Here is a 17,879-nt window from a genome sequence, read left to right as displayed (position 1 = left end):
AAATCCTCTGAAAGATACAAATTAACAAATCAAGCTAAAGAAGAAATAGACAATAAATGCAATTCATAAAAGCATCTTTCCACACCCAAAACTCTTGCCTTGCATACACCATCGTACATCAATGTTCACAAATATATAAGGAAGAAAAAATGTGCCATACATAAACTAACATAATCATTTCCCAATTAATTTTACAAAACCAGAGTTTTCCTGACATCAAAGCCATAAAGTATTTCAGGAAAAGAAAACAAATTAATATCCTTCCTGAAAAAGGTCTTAAAATATTAGCAAATTAAATCTAGCAATATGTAAAATAATACCACAGAATGAAGAAATGTGATTCACCCCAGGAATTCAAAGTTTGATTTACATTTGAGAACTCAGCTGATTGCACATTTTCTTATTAAAAAAGAAAATCAATTCTGATAACTAAATACATATAGAAAGAGCAAATAAGGAAACCTAGTTCTAATTTATGTTAAGATCTGTCAAGTATCAAAATAAAAATAATTTCTCAACCTGCCAAGGAAACCAGTACCTGCAACTTTGACCTGCTAGGAACACTTTGGGCCACCTTGTAGAAAAGCTTGCTTTCTTCCAGAAAAATACTCAATTGATAGTAATTAGAGATTCTTCCTTTAAAAAATAAAGTTTCTCTGGTATTGAAAACTAAAAGTGTAAATAAGGATCCAAATGTATAATTGATATTGTGTAACTGGAAGAAAAGGTCTAAAGAAGTAGGGGAAGTGGGAGGGGCAGGGGAAAGGAAAGAAGGGACAAGAAAAATATGAGAAAAGGAAAAAGAATGGAAACAAAGTCTTTGTAAATAGGCAAGGGTCGAGGGGGTGAAGGGAGGGATGGGAAATAAGGAAAAAATAAGAACCAAGATCTGTCATGTAAAGGTACAAGGTCTCAAAGATGAATGTACTGCACTGTATCCCTAAAATGTACCATTTATCTTAATGGGAAAAACAAAATAAATAAAGCAAGGGCTTGTCCTCATACAGACCTGCCCTCTTGTCCAGCTACAAAGCCAACCACCAGATGTCCTCTCTCTTCTGGCTTTCAAGACAATAAAGCAGCCATGGGTCTCTTCACAGCTGCACAGTGGATTCTTGGTAGTGCATTTGTGCCATGATCCTCTTCTGTAATTTTACAGGACCAATCTCCATCTCAAGAAAGGGCTTGGTTTGCACAGACACCAGATGCCATTTAGAAAAATTTCTGGTCTTCTATATATATATATATTTTTTTTTTTAATTTTGCCTTGTTGAGAGGAAACATGATATTTTATTTTCTGTAGTTTTATTAAATAGCTACATTCTAAATTTCTAGTCTTAAATGTACGAACACAGGTATGGGTATGAATAATCAGAGAAGTTTGCCCAAATCTCATTAATCTTATACAGATGCAGTATAAGTAACAGTCTTCATAACATGGTAAGATTTCTTGCCAACTAATGTCTTCAGGCTCAAGTTATCAAGAAGTGGAGACATGAAGAAACGTTCCATGTGCCGTTTTGTGACATGTTCTCCATTCCTGGCTTAACAAATCTGACAATGGTAAGAATTTATTCTTAGCCCTCCTGTCAACAATGACCAATTAGAAAACACAGACCAAAAACCAGTCTTCCCAATGCCATGCAGTTAATACCAGTGAGTGTCACTTAGATCCATTTCCTAAGCAACTATAGCAGAAAATATGCCAGGGAGATGGACATTTGGAACGAAGACTTGGAAGTGACATACTAAAGAAAGTAACAACATGGGATGAAAGTAGATAGTAGAACCATGGAGGACAGGTCCCTAACTCCTTATGCATTCTATTCATCTCTACTCCCTTCAATGTATGTTTCACATAGTGCTCATTTGTTGTTTTATTTAACTTAATGTCTTTGTCATTGTTCAGGCTCTGATTTTTGTTTTCATGGGCAATAACTCTTTGACGTCCTACTAGAAACTAGATACAAATATAATAAATATAGTTTCTGAAGACCGTATGCTTATATATCAGCTGCTGAACTTTTTCTTTAGACGCAGTTATTTTCTTAGTAACAGTATTATATGCAAACAGATACACATACACATTTACCTGTATATCTACATTTATGCAGCAATATACAATGAGTATAATTTACCAGTGTAATTACCAGTTCTAAGGACATCTAACTCTCCATAAGTAAGTGTAAAAATTTCAAGTCCCTGCTTCTATATTGTTTCAAATTAAAGAATATAATTAGCAAATGAAATGTAGTTAAACTTCTGTGACTTTTGTATCATGTCTGTATGAAGCAGAAATGAGTTGTAGTGAATGACCGTAGATTTCCAAGAAAAATATCAATGTCTGCACTTTCTGTTCTCTTATTTCCCTTCTTTCTTCATCTTTCCATTCAACACTGATTCAAATATTGTTACTGAAATTCTCAAAATGTGCATGTGTGACTTAGAATGTGACTATGCATTGCTTTACTGAAACAAGCATTCAGTTTACAAATCAATAACAAAGGAAATGATTTAGAAAAAGAAAGAGCAAAAAAAAAAAATCACTGTATTAATGGCCCTCTGGGAATTTACCATAAACCCATCCTGGAGTACTAGGTGTGAGCTTTCGTCAAGGAACTCCTGGGTTCATCCACATGTGTTTGATATGTAAGTAAACAGTCATTTTCCAACATGTACATTACTTGAAATTAAAAATGTAGATAATGTATAAATCTGCTACTTCTTTTCAAGTGCTAAAAGGCTCAAAAGGTAAAAAAAGAACATGATGTAAAATATATTTTTATCATTCCTATGATAAACCAAGTGTTACATCAATAACTACTTTTTATAATACTTCTATTTAATATAACACATATTGAGTATGGGGCACTGTTCTAAGCCACTTGGTGCATATTGATTCATTTAATTCTCATTAACTACTAGGGTGCTAGTAGTACTTAGAAGGTATTTTCCATTGGGAAAACTAAGAAACTGGGAAAATATAGTAGAGCTGGGATTGAATTTCCAGATCTTCCAGCCTGTAGAGGTTACTTTTATCTTGAAAGAAAGTGAAAGCAGTCACATGACTTATCTTTGAATTTGAATTGGGCTCTATTTGCTATTAATGATCATTTCTATAGTAGCTATAGCAATTGAGACAAAACCCGCTATCTCTTAGCAAAGGGAGGGCTTGTGCACTTTGGATTCAGCAGTAATTGGCAGGACTGAACTCCAAGCACCTTTGTAATAGTTGTAAGGATACAGTAAAGAAAGTCAGGGACAGAGAAAACCCACCATATTCCAATGTTGAGTAAATGGTCTACCCCATGTATATGTAAAATTTCTTATATGAATTAGTGACTGTTAAATAGAAAAATTACCCACCACTAGAGAACTGAATTTGAGGGAAGAGGGCTTAATGAAAAGACCAAAGATCATATCTGTCCTGAGCTTGTCTAGAGGCAGACACAGAAGAGCTTCTTAAGGCGAATGACATTTAATCTGAGAGTCAAGTAATACAAAATGCAAAAAAAGAGAGACACAAACTAAATGAGTGTTGTAGTGTTTAAAAGAGCATCCCTCCATTGTTGAATCATGCTTTGTCTGTCTATTCCTGATCAGCAAAGTGAATCAAAAGCATGATATAAAACAACAGTTGAATACCACTCTCATGGTTCCTGAGGTTGACAAGTAAACAAGAAAATGTTCTTACTTCAGATCTGGTCGCCTTGATAGTATTTAACAGTAGATATAAATTGGGTCTTTGGCAAGGATGCCACAGATGCAAACTGAGCTCAGAATGTTGATCCAAGACCTGCACCTTGATGGTCACACTTGGTATCAAGCTTCTTACATGAAATCTGAGAGCTCCACTAGTGAGTGTCCAAGACCAGAGCAGAAACTACCAGACTTTTATTCCCCTGATCTTGGAATGTCCAATCATCGCTTTCTCTACATCCTACTGGGTGAATAATACTCTCAGGCTGCCCAGCGGGAGTAGAATTAAACTCCATCCTTCAAAGAATTTATAGCTGTCTTTAATATCCTACACATTGTAGTGCAGTAACCTTCAAATCACAATTGGGATGCAGCCCTCAAAACTGCTACCTGTGCTAATACTTCTTATTAACACTGATGACAATAATACCATCCTTATAAATGCCCATGCAAACTGAAAGCACAGCCTCAAACCTGAGGGAAACAGCTCTATCTCTTCACTTTGATGGATCAGGCATTTGGTACAGATTGTAATTAACACACCAGAAAAACAGTGAAAATAAAGAGATATATGATAGACGCTATTTCCCAGCCAACTCAAGGATAAGGCACCCTCTGGCCTCAGCCCTTACCACAAAGCCCAAATGCAAAGAGAAAAATTTGATACGTACAAGAAAGATTGCGGGATTGGGGTTTTTCTCCTGTTGGTAGAAATCTTGCTAGCGGAAACATGCTGTTCTGCTTATTTATGAGAGAAAAGGTTCGGAAACATCCCCTCCCCCTTTCTGTGCTCATTCCTTCCCCCTACTTCCAAATAAACTCCACCAAATTAAAGCCATATTTGTAGATCACGAAAGGAAATGTCTCAATAGTGGTAGGTTTTGATTCTTGTACATGTGCAGGATGCTCTACTGAGAGGTTCACTTCATTTGCCATTGCTGGCAGACGGGTAACACAATGAATTTCTCTGACAGAATGCATTTCTGGGCAGATCAGATCAGGGAAATGAGCTCTTTGGGGCACAGGCTTGGGTGGAATTGTAACAGTGTGTGTTCACTGACCCCGAGTTGAAGGAATGTTTCATTCCAGTACTCTGGAATGGAAACTGATAGTCTCTGTTGTTTTCATTGCTTAAACTGCACATTACTCTGAAGGATATTATTTTAAATTAACTTGAGTGGTAGCACAGCTTTTCACAAAAAGAAAAGTTCAATCAAATGCTCCCTATTTTGCAAGCAGCATATTGGTTAAGTGAAAACAAATTCTTCTTGAATTTATAGAAAAAGGAACGACCTCTGGAATTCAAGATGATCCCCTCTCCCTCCTCTTCCTTCCCCTCCCTCTGCCTTTCCCTCTGGCCTTCCTCTTTCTTCTCCTCCTTCTTCTATGTGCTTGCCTATGAGTAATAAATTCTTTCACTCTTGAAAATTGGGGGAAAATAAGACTCTGCACTTTTAAGTTGGATCTGAATCGTAGTTGACTGTCAGAGATTTCTGCCTTGAGTTGAGTTCCCTTTTCATTTTAATTTTCCTTGAACACAATAGTTGCAACCGAAGCAGTCCCCAAAATCAGAAGCCAGAGACTGGCCAGCCTGACTCTGACCTTTCCAGCAGATGTTTGTAAAAGGACAGAATTGCCTTTTCTAGCCCAAACTGCGTAATCTTTGGTTAAGGTTGTTTCACATCCAAACGCTGAGACAGACTGTGGTTTGTGCCGCTGGGCATTGGTAACAGGATACACAGAGTCCAGGTTACAGACTAAACTCAGTTGGATCAGAAGTGACCTTTTTAATCTTTAGATGAAAGCTTGATACACTAGGGAAGGTAGTTGATCTGATCAGTAAGGTTTTCTTTTCTTGCTAAAACTCAAATTATGATGTGGACAGCCACTTGGCATGGTGAACGGCAGAGATAAAAAGCAATATCTAAAGTCTGACATGACCAAAAAACTAACTAGCTAATGTAGTACAAATCTATCTCAGGAAGTGATGTATCAAGGTGCACCCATCACTAGCTGATTAATGAGGGAGGCTAAACAGCAGGTAGAAAGCAAGCATGAAAACATTCCCCTCTAAATGCCTTTACTTACACCATTAACCTCCTGTGAGTAAGAAGCTTGGAAAAACAAAATCTTGAGCATTGTGGGAACCAGTGTTTGTGCACAGAACATCCAATGTGTATTTTAAGAAATATGGTGGTCGGGTTCCTGAAGCACGAATCGATTGAACTCATACAATGGAAGAATAGGAAAGGAATTTATGAGTGAGCATGCAGGTTTGGTGACCAATTCGGTGATAAATTCTTGAGAGGATGCTTTGGATCTCTGCATCCCAGGACAATGAACAGGGAAAAATCTATTGCACGAGTGCTCCTCCTGAGATGTGAAGGGACTCGATAATCAGGTTGTTTCTCACACATCTGGAGCAGAACTTGTGGTGGAAAGAAGGCAGCAGAGATTTTCTAGGTCAGCTACTTGTCATTGAGAGTTATTTCTGCAACATCTGGCTGTGCAGGCTTGGCCCAGTCATGTAATCTTCCTGGATCCGCATTGTTACAGGCAATGATTTCAGTTTTGGAGTAAGGCTTAATGACACTGTGTGCAAAGTGTTACGCCTGGTATGGAACTGTGCTCCAGAACGCGAATCCCTGAGATCCCTCTTGACAGTATCATTCTGTGAAGGAGATGGGAACCAAGTTTGTGTGTTAGATTTATTACTCTATACCTATATGAATATCAAGAAATTTCTTTCCCTCAAGTTTCTTAACTTTATCATGGGGAAAACAGTACTTACCTTACAGAAATCATTTGAGGATTAAAACTATGATGGATTAAATGTCTGTGAGCATTTGTAAGCACTTAATAGTGTCCAATTGCTGTCCCAACTCTTCCCACACTTTCCACAGACTGGAACATAGGTGGACAGGGAGACTTTTGAAGGTCCCTTGTTATCTCTCAAGGAGAGACAAATCAAGACAGGGAGGTTCAGCAGTAAGCTAAAATCACTGCAGCAGAAAATGGGACAACGAGCGCTGGGAGCATTTGTGACCCTAGAGGAAGCTCACAGGGTAATCAGAATTAGATGAACCCAGCCAGCCACAAGAAAAATTCCCAACAGAAACCACAGAATATGGAATTGTAAAAAAGACTCAAAAGAGATGGCACTCGACTCTCTATTTCATCGGGGGTGTGGGGTTTGGAACTTTAGGGTCCTCCGTTGGGATGAGAAACAGACACAGGCTTACAATTCCAGGCACACACCTGCTCTTTCTTTAATGTTCTTCAGCTAAGTTTTATATAATTTACCTTGCTCATTTTATTTAATCTCTATATTTTTCATATTTTCTTTTTTGAAGCATTCCAGGTCCTTTTGCATATTTTACTTCAAAGATATACAGCATCCCAGGAGCTTCAGGGAACAAATAGAGTGGTACTTATGCTGTGGTACTTAAAGTTTTTCCCCAAAACTCGCACCCAAGGACTCATCTACTGGCCAATTTGCATTCTGGCCACCTTTTAAGTACTTGGCGGCCACAGCCACTCTGTAAACTCTCTCCATATGGGGTACTCATTGGCACTGTTGGAAGCTTAAGAAGGGAAGCTGGAGACGGAGTGGCAAAGAAATCTGACAAGACCTTCATACAATGGTTCTCAACAGGAGTTAGAAATTAGAACTGTGAGGAGAAGGATGGACCCATGTGACAGGTCAATGAGATGAATCGCTCAGCACTTAGCAAAAGGTTTGAAATAGATCCTTGTATTTCTTACAAAAACCTCCAAAATAGACCAAGGGGAACTTGCTCACTTAACACGTAGAGTCAAGGAGTATAAATGTGCAGTTGGAAGAATGATCTAGGGTCAAACAGAAGCCCCGGACCGTGTGGGGACTCAGCCATTGATTCTGGACAGTAAACCTCCCCCAGGTCAATTTCTCCATCCGCAAAACAGTCTCAGGTTTTTCATATGATTTATTTCCCACCAGCTGAAGGGAATAGGAGGCAGATTTGTAGTTTGTTAAAGTGCTTTGATTTTGCAAACTTCAAACCCAAACACAAGGATCTCTTACAACATCTTAGCCATGGGTCTCTGTAGGCAGGAGAAAAGCCAAAGTGGTGCTGGGGATAATTATTCCTCTAGAGAGCTGTGTGTGTCCAGCTTCTCCAGGTTTCAAGACACAGAATTTTCAAGAAACAGAATGAAGCCTCTGGGAATTGGGGGTAATTTTAAGGATATTCTAAGGAGGGTAGAAACCCAGGAGCTGCCTCTGTAGCCACATCAAAGGATTCATGGAAACAGACAGCTTTGTTTTCTCCTAATTCAAGATATTACAACAGGTTTGGTTCCACATTGCAATTGCAACTGTAACGTTTAGCATCAGTTTCATGTCTTTCTTTGTGCCTACATATGTTTGCTTCCTATCAGAGCATAATAGAATCAAAGAGTGTTCCCAGATCTGACCCAGTCATGTTCGTTACAGACATTTTTATTTTCTTTGCCCTGGGAAATAGCAATACAATTACAAGGACCTGAAACTGCAAATGTGATTGGTGCATCTCTCTCAAGGGGACACCACGTCAGAATATTTCAGGGCCACAATCAATCTAATGTGGCTTAGACAAAGCTTTCCTTTTCCCTTGGGCTTCTTGTCCTATAAGGCACAGGTACATAAAATCGGGCACCACCCATCCAATGCGCAAGACCTTGAGAAGGACCCTATATGGCTTGGGCCTAAAGCAACATGTTTTAATGCCCTTTTCAATTTTTATCAATAACTGTGTCATTTAAAGCTGGTATTCTTAAAACTGCAACTATTATTGGTTCTAGTACTATTATTTAATGAGAAACTAAAGGTAAGTACATTTGAGGTAAGAAAAAATTAACAAAATGAAGGAGGTTCTCTTGGCAACCCGTCTTAGGCAGGTCAAGCTGTTATAATACAAGCCACAGATTCATGGCTCAGAAAGGGAACATTTGTTTCTCAGGATCAAAAGACTGGAACATCCAACAAGTCTCCACTAGATCCATTGTCTGTTGAAGCCCTGTCTTTGGCTTGTAAATAGATGCTTCTTATTGTATATTCGCAGAGTGAGAGGTACTGGAGACTCTTGTAGTAAGTTTTAGTCTCTTGTCTAGTGTATGATGCAGGGTTGAAGAAAGACTCAAAGACAGAATTCAAGAAAAAAATGGGGAGCCAGGATGGCCAGTGTTGAGCAAATAGCAAAGACCTTGATGAGTCTAAGCCACTGATATTTATTTACTGGTAATCAGATTGGAGTAAAGGGGAACTACATATGAGGATGTGTAGTTGTGTAGTTGCTGTGGAAAATGCAGGCAAGGCTGGTAAAGGAAAAGTTGAAGCATTCTTAAATAAGGAAAAGAAGAGACAAAATATAGGGTTGTAATTAGAACCTTGTTTTTTTAGTTAAGAAGGATTTAGTCTCAGGGATGAAATTTGGGTGGGAGTTATTCTGACCTCAGTTACTATGTTATCCCACATTGAGCTGCACAGCTTCACCGGCCGTTTCTCTGGTCTATCCTGTGGCCATTAGCAGGAAGGGCATGTTAACCTGCACTCTATTGCACTGCTTATGAGGTCATGTAAGCCTCTATACTCCTATGAGTCACATAAGCTTCAGTCAGACTCACTCCTTAAAATGAGCCAAGTTGAGGGGGTTAACTCTTTACAGCCTGCACTGCTTAAAGCCCGATTTGAGCATAATCAATATGGTGGTCCACAAGAGAGAGGAAGAAGGAAAAGGAGTGGGAGAGAAGAGGGAAGAAGGAGAGGAGAGAGGAGGAAAGAGGGGAGATTGCCTTTCATATTATAATGCTATCAATCTCATCAACCATACTCCTGATTGTCTCCAAAGACCCGATCTCCAAAAGTGATCATATTGGGTTAGGATTTGAACATAGTAATTATGGGGAAGGTGTGAACATTTAGTCCAGAGCACAGGCAAAACCTGTTTTCAAAGAGCAGAAATGGGAAGTAGTCAAGAGGTGATTGTCACCAGTACTTTCCAAAGCAGTACAGAAGAAAGGAAGAGACATATCCATAATACTGAAATTCATATTGACATCGATGTCAGAGCCATCCCCAGACCTCTGTTATTCAAATCGATGATATTGTAGAGCTCTTCAGAATTACTTTTTATAATTTAAAAATTTTGTATGTTAACATAATGCAAGTACATATTAAGGAAAATATAAAAGCTCTCCAGTGAAAAATTAATTTTCATAACCAAAATAATTAGAGGGTATCTTTTTTCTCCACATGCTCACCAACAGTTGGTTGATTTCTTGAGAATAGCCATTTTATAACAAAATAATTATTATTAATAATAATTTAACAATGGTAAATACACTGTGTATCATGATTTTTAAAAGAATATATTTTCATTTGGTAATCTATCAAATCATTTCTTAATAATACTATACCATATTTTTTGCATTAAATACTAACAAAGTATGTCACACTTGGTATCATTTGGAATAATTTCTTCCTATTCCACAATATCTGTTATACTTTCTGGTCCATTTTTACACTTTGACTTTTTCATATCAGAGAGACAATGTAATATTTACATGTATGTTCAATATATTTCACTTAAGCATATGGTTTCAAGGTGCATCTAGCTACCTAAAAATGTCTCGTTTATCTTTTTTAGGGCTGAATAGTACTCCATTATATTAAAAATACACATCTTTTTAATCCATTCATCAGTTGATGGGGATTTGGATTGTTTCTAAGACTTAGCTATTACAAATTGTGCTGCTGAAAACATGAGTGTGCAGATATGTTTGTGGTATGATGTTTTCAATAGCTTGGTGAAATGGGACTTCTTATCCAAGTTTTTTGAAGAATCGTCACACTGATTTCCACAGCAGTTGCACCAGTTTACACTCCCACTAACAGTGCAGAAGGATTCTTTTTTCCCCACATCCCTATCAGTATTTCTTTTTGGTTGGTTTCATGATAGCAGCCATTCTTTCTGGAGTGAGATGGAATCTCAGCATTGTTTAAATTTCCATCTTTTGAACAACCATTGCTTTTGAACATTTTTAATGTATTTATTTTATGTTCCTACTTCTTCATCAAAGAAGTGTGTATTCATTTCAGATGCCCATTTTTGGATTGGCTCTTTAAATTTGGGTGGGCTGAATCTTTTTTCAATTCCTTATATGCTCTAGATATTAGTTCTTTGTCTGAGGACCCATTGGTTAAAATTTTTTCCCACTTTGTGGATTGTCTTTTCACTCTGTTGGTGGTTTCTTTTACTGTGCAAAAGCTTTTTAATAAGATGAGTTCCCACTTGTTGATTCTTTGTAGTATTTCCCATATGGTCTGGGTTTTATTCATGAAGTCTTTGCCTACTCCTATGTCCTTAAGCATTCTACCTATTGCCTCTTCCAACAGATTTAGTGCTTCTGCTTTAATATTTAGATCTTTGATCCATTTTGGTTTTTGTTCAGTGCATGGTGAGAGAAATGAGTCTAGTTTTAATCTCCAACATGTAGAAAGCCAGTTTTTCCAGCACTATTTATTAAAAAGCCATTTTTCTTACAGTGAATGTGCTTGGCCCCTTTGTCAAAGATGAGGTGGCTGAGTGTGTTTAGGGCTCTTTCTGCATCTTCTAATCGACCCTACAGATCCTCTGGTCCCTTTTTTTTTTTTTAAGTACCATGCTGTTTTTATCACAGTATGCCTGCAGTATAATTTCAATTTCAAGTCAGGGTTTGTGATTTCTCCTGCCTTGTCTTTATTGCCCAGAATTGTTTTTGCTATTATAGGTCTCTTCTCATTCCAAATGAATTTTAGCAATGATTTGTCTAGCTCTTTGAGGTATGCTAATGGTGTTTTGATTGAGATTGCATTGTTTGTATAACAGTTTTGGGAGTTGGGCCATTTTCACTATATTGGTTCTTCTACCCATGAGCAAGGGATATCTTCTCATTTTCTGATATACTCGTTCATCTCCTTTTTCCAAGTACTGTAATTTTCAATATAAAGGTCTTTTAGTTCCTTTATGAGATTGATTCCTAAGTATTTTGCTTTTTTGATGTTATTGATAAAGGGATTGTTTTTCTAATTTCTCTCTCTGAGTTTGTTACTTGTGCACAGGAATGCTATTGTTTTTTGAGAGTTCACTTTGTATTCAACTACACTACTGAACTATTTATTAAATCTAGAAGTCTTTTGGTGGAGTTTTTGGGTCTTCTATGTAAAGTATCATGTCATCTGCAAAGAATGATATTTTAACTTCCTTTCCTATCCTTATTCTTTTTATTTCTTTCTCTTATCCAATTGCTGTGGCTGATGTTTTTAGAAATATTTTGAATAGGAATGATAATAGTGGGCATCCTTGGCTTGTTCCTGATTCTAGAGTGAAGACTTTCAACTTTTGATATTGGCTATTGGATTGTCACAGATGGCTTTTATCAGATTGAGATAAAGACCATCTATTCTAATTTTCTGTAGGGTTTTAATCGTGAATGGGTGTTGGACTTTGTCAAATGCCTTTTCTGCTTCTATTGATATGATCATGTGGTTTTGTTTTTGGCTCTGTGAATATGGTGTATTATATGTATTTAGTTGTGTGTTTCGCACCCCTGGGGTGAATCCTACTTGGTCATGATATGTAATCTTTTTGATGATTTGCTGTATTCTGTCTGCCAGTATCTTATTGAGCATTTTTGTGTCTGTTCATTAGGGAGATTGGCCTATAGTTCTCTTTTTTTTGGTTGGGCCTTGCTCTGGTTTTAGTATAAGCGTAATATAAGCTTCCTGGAATGATTTTGGGAGTATTGCTTCCCTTTCAATTTCATCGAAGAGTTTGAAGAGTATGGCATTAGATCTTCTCTAAGGGCCTGATAGTTTTACTGCTAAATTTTACGAGAAATTTAGGAAAGATCTGATGCCAGAATGTGACTTTCTGACTTCTCATCATTCCAAGTCAGGGCAAAGCTCATGTTCATTTGGGTCATGAACCAGGTGATGTGGGATGTTCCATGGCTGAACACCACGTACATCTCTTGTACAATAGTTATCTTGCCAGTCATTCTTTTTCTTCAGTTTTCTCATATCACATAGGAGGATTAACTCCATTATTCACAATAAATAGTAATTTTTGAACATGAATTAAGCCATAAAGAGGAAACTGGTAATGTTGTGATTTAGATACACAATTTTCTGATCTGAAATGCACCAGGAGAGTTTTTCTATCATGAATTTACTCAGAACGTGGGTTAAACTGTCCCAATACATTCCCCTAATGCATATTATTAATCAATTCTTAAATAGGAAATTAAATTAGTGCATAAAGGCAGAAAGAAATAGATAACATTGAAAAGGAAAAGTTGGTTAAGAAAGTCTATTTAAACAATATTTTTCTTTTTCAGGTCAGGAAGGCTAAGGAACAAGATCATCCTAGACAGTTCAGGCTCCACTACTCAGAGAATTGTTCTTCATGAAGTTTCAGAGAAGATAAAAGGGAACTGGAGACATTGAGAAGAGTATTTTTAGTTCTAAGCTTTTGACTTCTAGCCATTGTTTTTTATTAATCTACTCAAATCTGCACAGAATTGACGTGACTACAAATCTATAAATGAGTTATAGAAAAAGGCAATGTTGAACTCCTATTCCTATTAAGGAAAAAAAAAAGAGCTTTACTAGAAATTCAAAGGATTGTAAAATTTCCCCAGATTTATATACTACTGAAAATTATTTTACACCCCTAAATTATTTCCCTGATATACATATGCTTAAAAGTGGTTCACAGCAGTACACGGATATACTGGCTGTTTCTTTAGGGCACAATTGATCTTGGCACCCTATTTGTTACATGGGGCCATCTGATGTTGTGGACAATGAATGGTGAATGGAAATCCTGGGTGTTAATTCTGAGTAGAAATTTCAGAGCCACTACCTGAATTCTCATGTTGCCTGCCCTTGCAGGGATGATCTTGAAGACACCTATTGAAGGGAAGCCTCAGCCTTCCTCAGTCTTACAACGTGCAAAGTCTGATTCTAAACCAGGCTGTACCTTTCAAGTACCCAAGTAGTGAATAACAATGGAATTAAACTACCAAGATGTTGCCCTTGTTACACACATAATAGCATATCTTTTCTAAAATAAGGATTGAATAAGGAGGTGAGACACCATCATGTATAAAACCTGGTTGTGCCATTTCCTAAGTTTATGTACTTGTCTACCATTTCCTTACCTTCAAAATGTATTGTCAAAAGGGATGATAAAGTTAAGTTTCTGATAAGCTCACTACTTAGGAAAACAAGATTTGCATAGATTTTTTTCAGTATTTTATTATAATTTACTGGGATTATTTAATAAAAACATATGTTAACAAGTGGTTAAAATATACTTGTAATTTTGATAGTGAACCTTGACTCTTGATTTTCAGAAATGAATAGAGTCTATATTTGTCTTGTCTCTCATTACCAGGATATAATAAGAAATTAATAAACATTGTTAAATAAGTCTTCTGAGACTCAAGGCAACTCTTAGCTGTGGGCTCCCATATAAATAAAAAAGCAAGTTACATAATCTAACACATTGTGGCACAGGGTAAATATTCCCCCTCCAAAAGCAAAAGATTAGACCGAAGCAATACTGAAACCCAACATGGCAAACACTAAACTTTGTAGATCCTTGTTAAACATTTGATACACACAGTGGTGAGGTATGATTTCCAGAAGACTGGGCAACCACATTTCATGGTCCTGCTGATTTCAGCCCAAAAGTTTTCTCTTTTGGGCTGGCTCTACTTGCTGCCTGTTGCTTTCCTCAGCGGATATTTCACACTCCTGCTATCTTCAATTTCCTGTACTGTCCACTGAAATCCTGTCCTTAACTCCCACAGCTCCACATAGTATCTTTTCAGAAGGTTCCAGAAGGGACTGTGGTTCAGTCACACAGTTTTTTTTTTTTCCCTGCCCTCCCAGGCCTTCCTTTGAAATCTCAGTTAAAGTCTCCGTGATCCTATACCTTTCGCATTCTCCATGCCTACATTGCAGGCAACTCATAAGTTACACATCAGACTTTGTATCCAGCTCAAGGCACAGTGGGAGCTCTTGGGCCATAAATCCAGCAACCTCCAAGTACTTGAATGGCTGAGTGTGGGAAAATGAATCACAGAGAACCAATTCCCTAGGTAAGCCTTCTCCAGGCCCAAGGTTTACACTTTTCACCATTGAGCCTGTACATTGGGTGGGTCTTGCTGATTTCTAAGATGCCTTTAAGACAACTTTCTTTCTTGTCCAAGTTCATTTTTTTTCTTTTTACTGACACTAATCATTTCCAAATTAATATATAGTTCTTTTCTGGCCAATCTTCAGGTATTTCAAATCTTCCTGTTCTATTTCATACAGATAGTTCTCACTATAACTCTGAATAAAAGCACCAAGCAGTATGCATGTCACAGCATGAATATTCAGTGACATAGGTATATCCTCCATGAGCTCAATTAATCTGCTACCTTTACATTTAGCTTCTCACACAAAAATCCCCCCCACTGTGATACAGTGCTTTATTTAGAAGAGGATAAACACAACTGATTCTAAGTGATTCCAAGATTTTCTTTTTCTTTTTTTCTGGTACTGGGGATTGAATTTGGAACCTTGCACTTCAGAGGCAGGCGGTGGCACACTGAGATAATCCCTGGTCCAGATATTTTTTCATTCAAATGGCACACTAATTAGACATAAAGTAATCCAGGATAATAGATGTATTTACACACTGAATACAAAATAAACATACAATAATTGGAAACTTAATTTTCCATTGATTCATTTTGCATTTCCACGGTTCATCTTTTCTTTCAGTCTTCTTGTGCATGTTTTTTTTATCTTGTTTTAGAATCGACTTTTGGCTCTGGTTTTACCCATTGTATTTCTGTTGTTTTTTCCCAAGCTGGTGTAACATGAACATCTTCAGTGGGATCATGAAGGACAGTCTTTGGCTCTCTCTCAGTTCCTGCACATCTTTTACTTGCTCTTTCTCTTTGTATTTTGCAGCTGTGATGGATCTTAGGATACCCCAAAGCATGTTTGGTGACAGGTAGTGAGGATTTTCATATAAAGTCGGTGCTCCAAAACTAACCCTGAAAAAATCTTTATCAGATTTAAGATAAAACAGGGTCCTATTTCTACAAGTTGAGTGTCTTCTTCTATGATCTGAAAGTTCCGAAACTATATCCTATTGTCCAAAATGGTGAAAGTAAATGCATGGTTCACAAATGGCTGGCTTTTGGGATGATATCGCGGTGTACTAAAAAGCTGAATTAAGAGCTCTTTTAACAAAGCATAATGTGGCAATTCATCAAAAGCAGGATCAAAAGGCAAAATAGGTCGAGAACCTTTCAAACAGTTTCCAGTCATCTTTAGTTCTGCTAAGGTATGAATATTTTGAACAAGGAATTTGGCAGAGGGCCCATGAGGTGAATTCAAAAGCCACATATAAAGATCTTGTTTTTCCTTAGCTTCAACATAGACACATTTATTGCAGTTTTACATTTCACAGACCTCATTCATCACAAATAATTTATCTTTACGATCTATTTTAGTATCTGCTTTAGAATGAGGCATCAACGTTCTCCAGTATTGCATTAAACGTCTTGTTCTGAAATTTATTCCTCTGGAAGAAAAGATGAGAATCCGTTCCTTATTTTTCCACTTGCTTTTGCAAACGGGGCCTGGGATGCGGTCCTTCTTTGCTTCCTCCATCTCTTCTGGAACATCTGGTGACTTAGCTGGAAGCCCGACATCTTCTTTGTTTCCTTTTGGCTTCTTTGCCTGAAGCGGCAAGTCCCCACCCAACTTCCTCTCGGTTGCCGCCATCTTGCCCCACCACCTTTCCTTTTGACTGTACTTGCTGGTTCTGCCATGCGCTCCTCTTATGCAAAATTTTAAGACATAGAAAGAAATGTGGACAGATTTTTTTTTTTACCAGAATGTAACACACACGACCTCTAATCTAATTCCTAATAGAGTGTTCATTCCAATACGAAATCATATCAGCCTTGTTGTTTGGTGTATGAATTCTTACCAGCATTCTAGTCTTCTGAGTTCCAACCAGGCTACTACCCATCAGGCTACATATATAGCATATTTGGATGTCTGTCTGTCTGTCTTTCTTTCTTTCCTCCCCCGCTCTCTCTTTCTTTCTTTTCTCCCTCCCTCCCTCCCTGCCTGCCTCCCTCCCTTCCTTCCTTTCTTTCTCACTTTTTATTTGTACATGTTTATGAAACAGAAGGATTACATTCCTTTGAGGGAGTTACTACATGTGAATAATGCATCTCAATATTTTTTTCATTCCCTTCCTTTTCTTTCTCTTCTCCCTCCATTTCTTGATTCCCTTCATACATCAAAAAGATCTCCCTCCCTACTTCCTACCACCTATCTTTTATTTTGCTATTTACTTATGTTTTTGTATTTCTACTATAAGAAAAACCATGATATTTAACCTTTTATGTCTGCTTTATTTCACTTAAAATTGTGCTCTCAAGATAGCTCCATTTTTCTACAAATCACTCAACTGATTTTTTATAGTATTGAAGGCCATCTTTTTCTTAATTCGCCAAACTTTTCCCAGCTCTTCCCAGAAACCACTTCCAAAGGTTCTGAACTATGTTGTCAGGTATAATTGCACAAATGACCTTACTTCCTGGTATTAGTGTTCTATATTGATCTGCTTTCTCATTGCTGAAACAAAATGTGTGACACCACAATTTAAAGGATGAGAGATTGATTTTTGTGTTGTGGTTTGAAAGGGTTTAGTTCATGGTTGCCTGGCTCCAGGGCAGAAATATCTGCCAGGAAGCAGAACACAGCGAAAGAGTTCCAAGGGCTGCCATACCTCCCACTCAGTGGCACACCATGGGTGACCAATGCCCAACTGGATCCCACTTCTTAGCAACATATTTACATATTAGTGAATTAATCAACTCAAGAATTTAGCACCAGCAAGAGCCACTTTCCTCTTCAACAGTCTCTTAATGCAGTCAAATTGGTGATTATGATTAACTGGCACACCTGACAAATATATAGAGGCCTACAAAGACTGCAGTAGCATGGTAGCAATAGCAGAGATTTTCACAAAAGAAATTTGAGTGTTTACCTTGTCTTCAAGATTTATGTAGAAATAAACTTCCCTTGTTGATATATATAT

At 37.5% G+C, this 17,879-nt stretch overlaps 1 pseudogene; it reads right to left on the bottom strand.

The window, feature by feature from the left end:
* Positions 1 to 15,499: 15,499 nt before the first annotated feature.
* LOC104856771 lies at positions 15,500 to 16,549 on the bottom strand (annotated as a pseudogene).
* Positions 16,550 to 17,879: the final 1,330 nt, after the last annotated feature.

The sequence above is a fragment of the Fukomys damarensis genome, unplaced genomic scaffold, assembly GCF_012274545.1.
Source record: "Fukomys damarensis isolate Sample0158 unplaced genomic scaffold, DMR_v1.0_HiC HiC_scaffold_21, whole genome shotgun sequence".
In the NCBI taxonomy this organism is placed as follows: Eukaryota; Metazoa; Chordata; class Mammalia; order Rodentia; family Bathyergidae; genus Fukomys; species Fukomys damarensis.
This window is presented reverse-complemented; position numbering and strand designations above follow the sequence as displayed.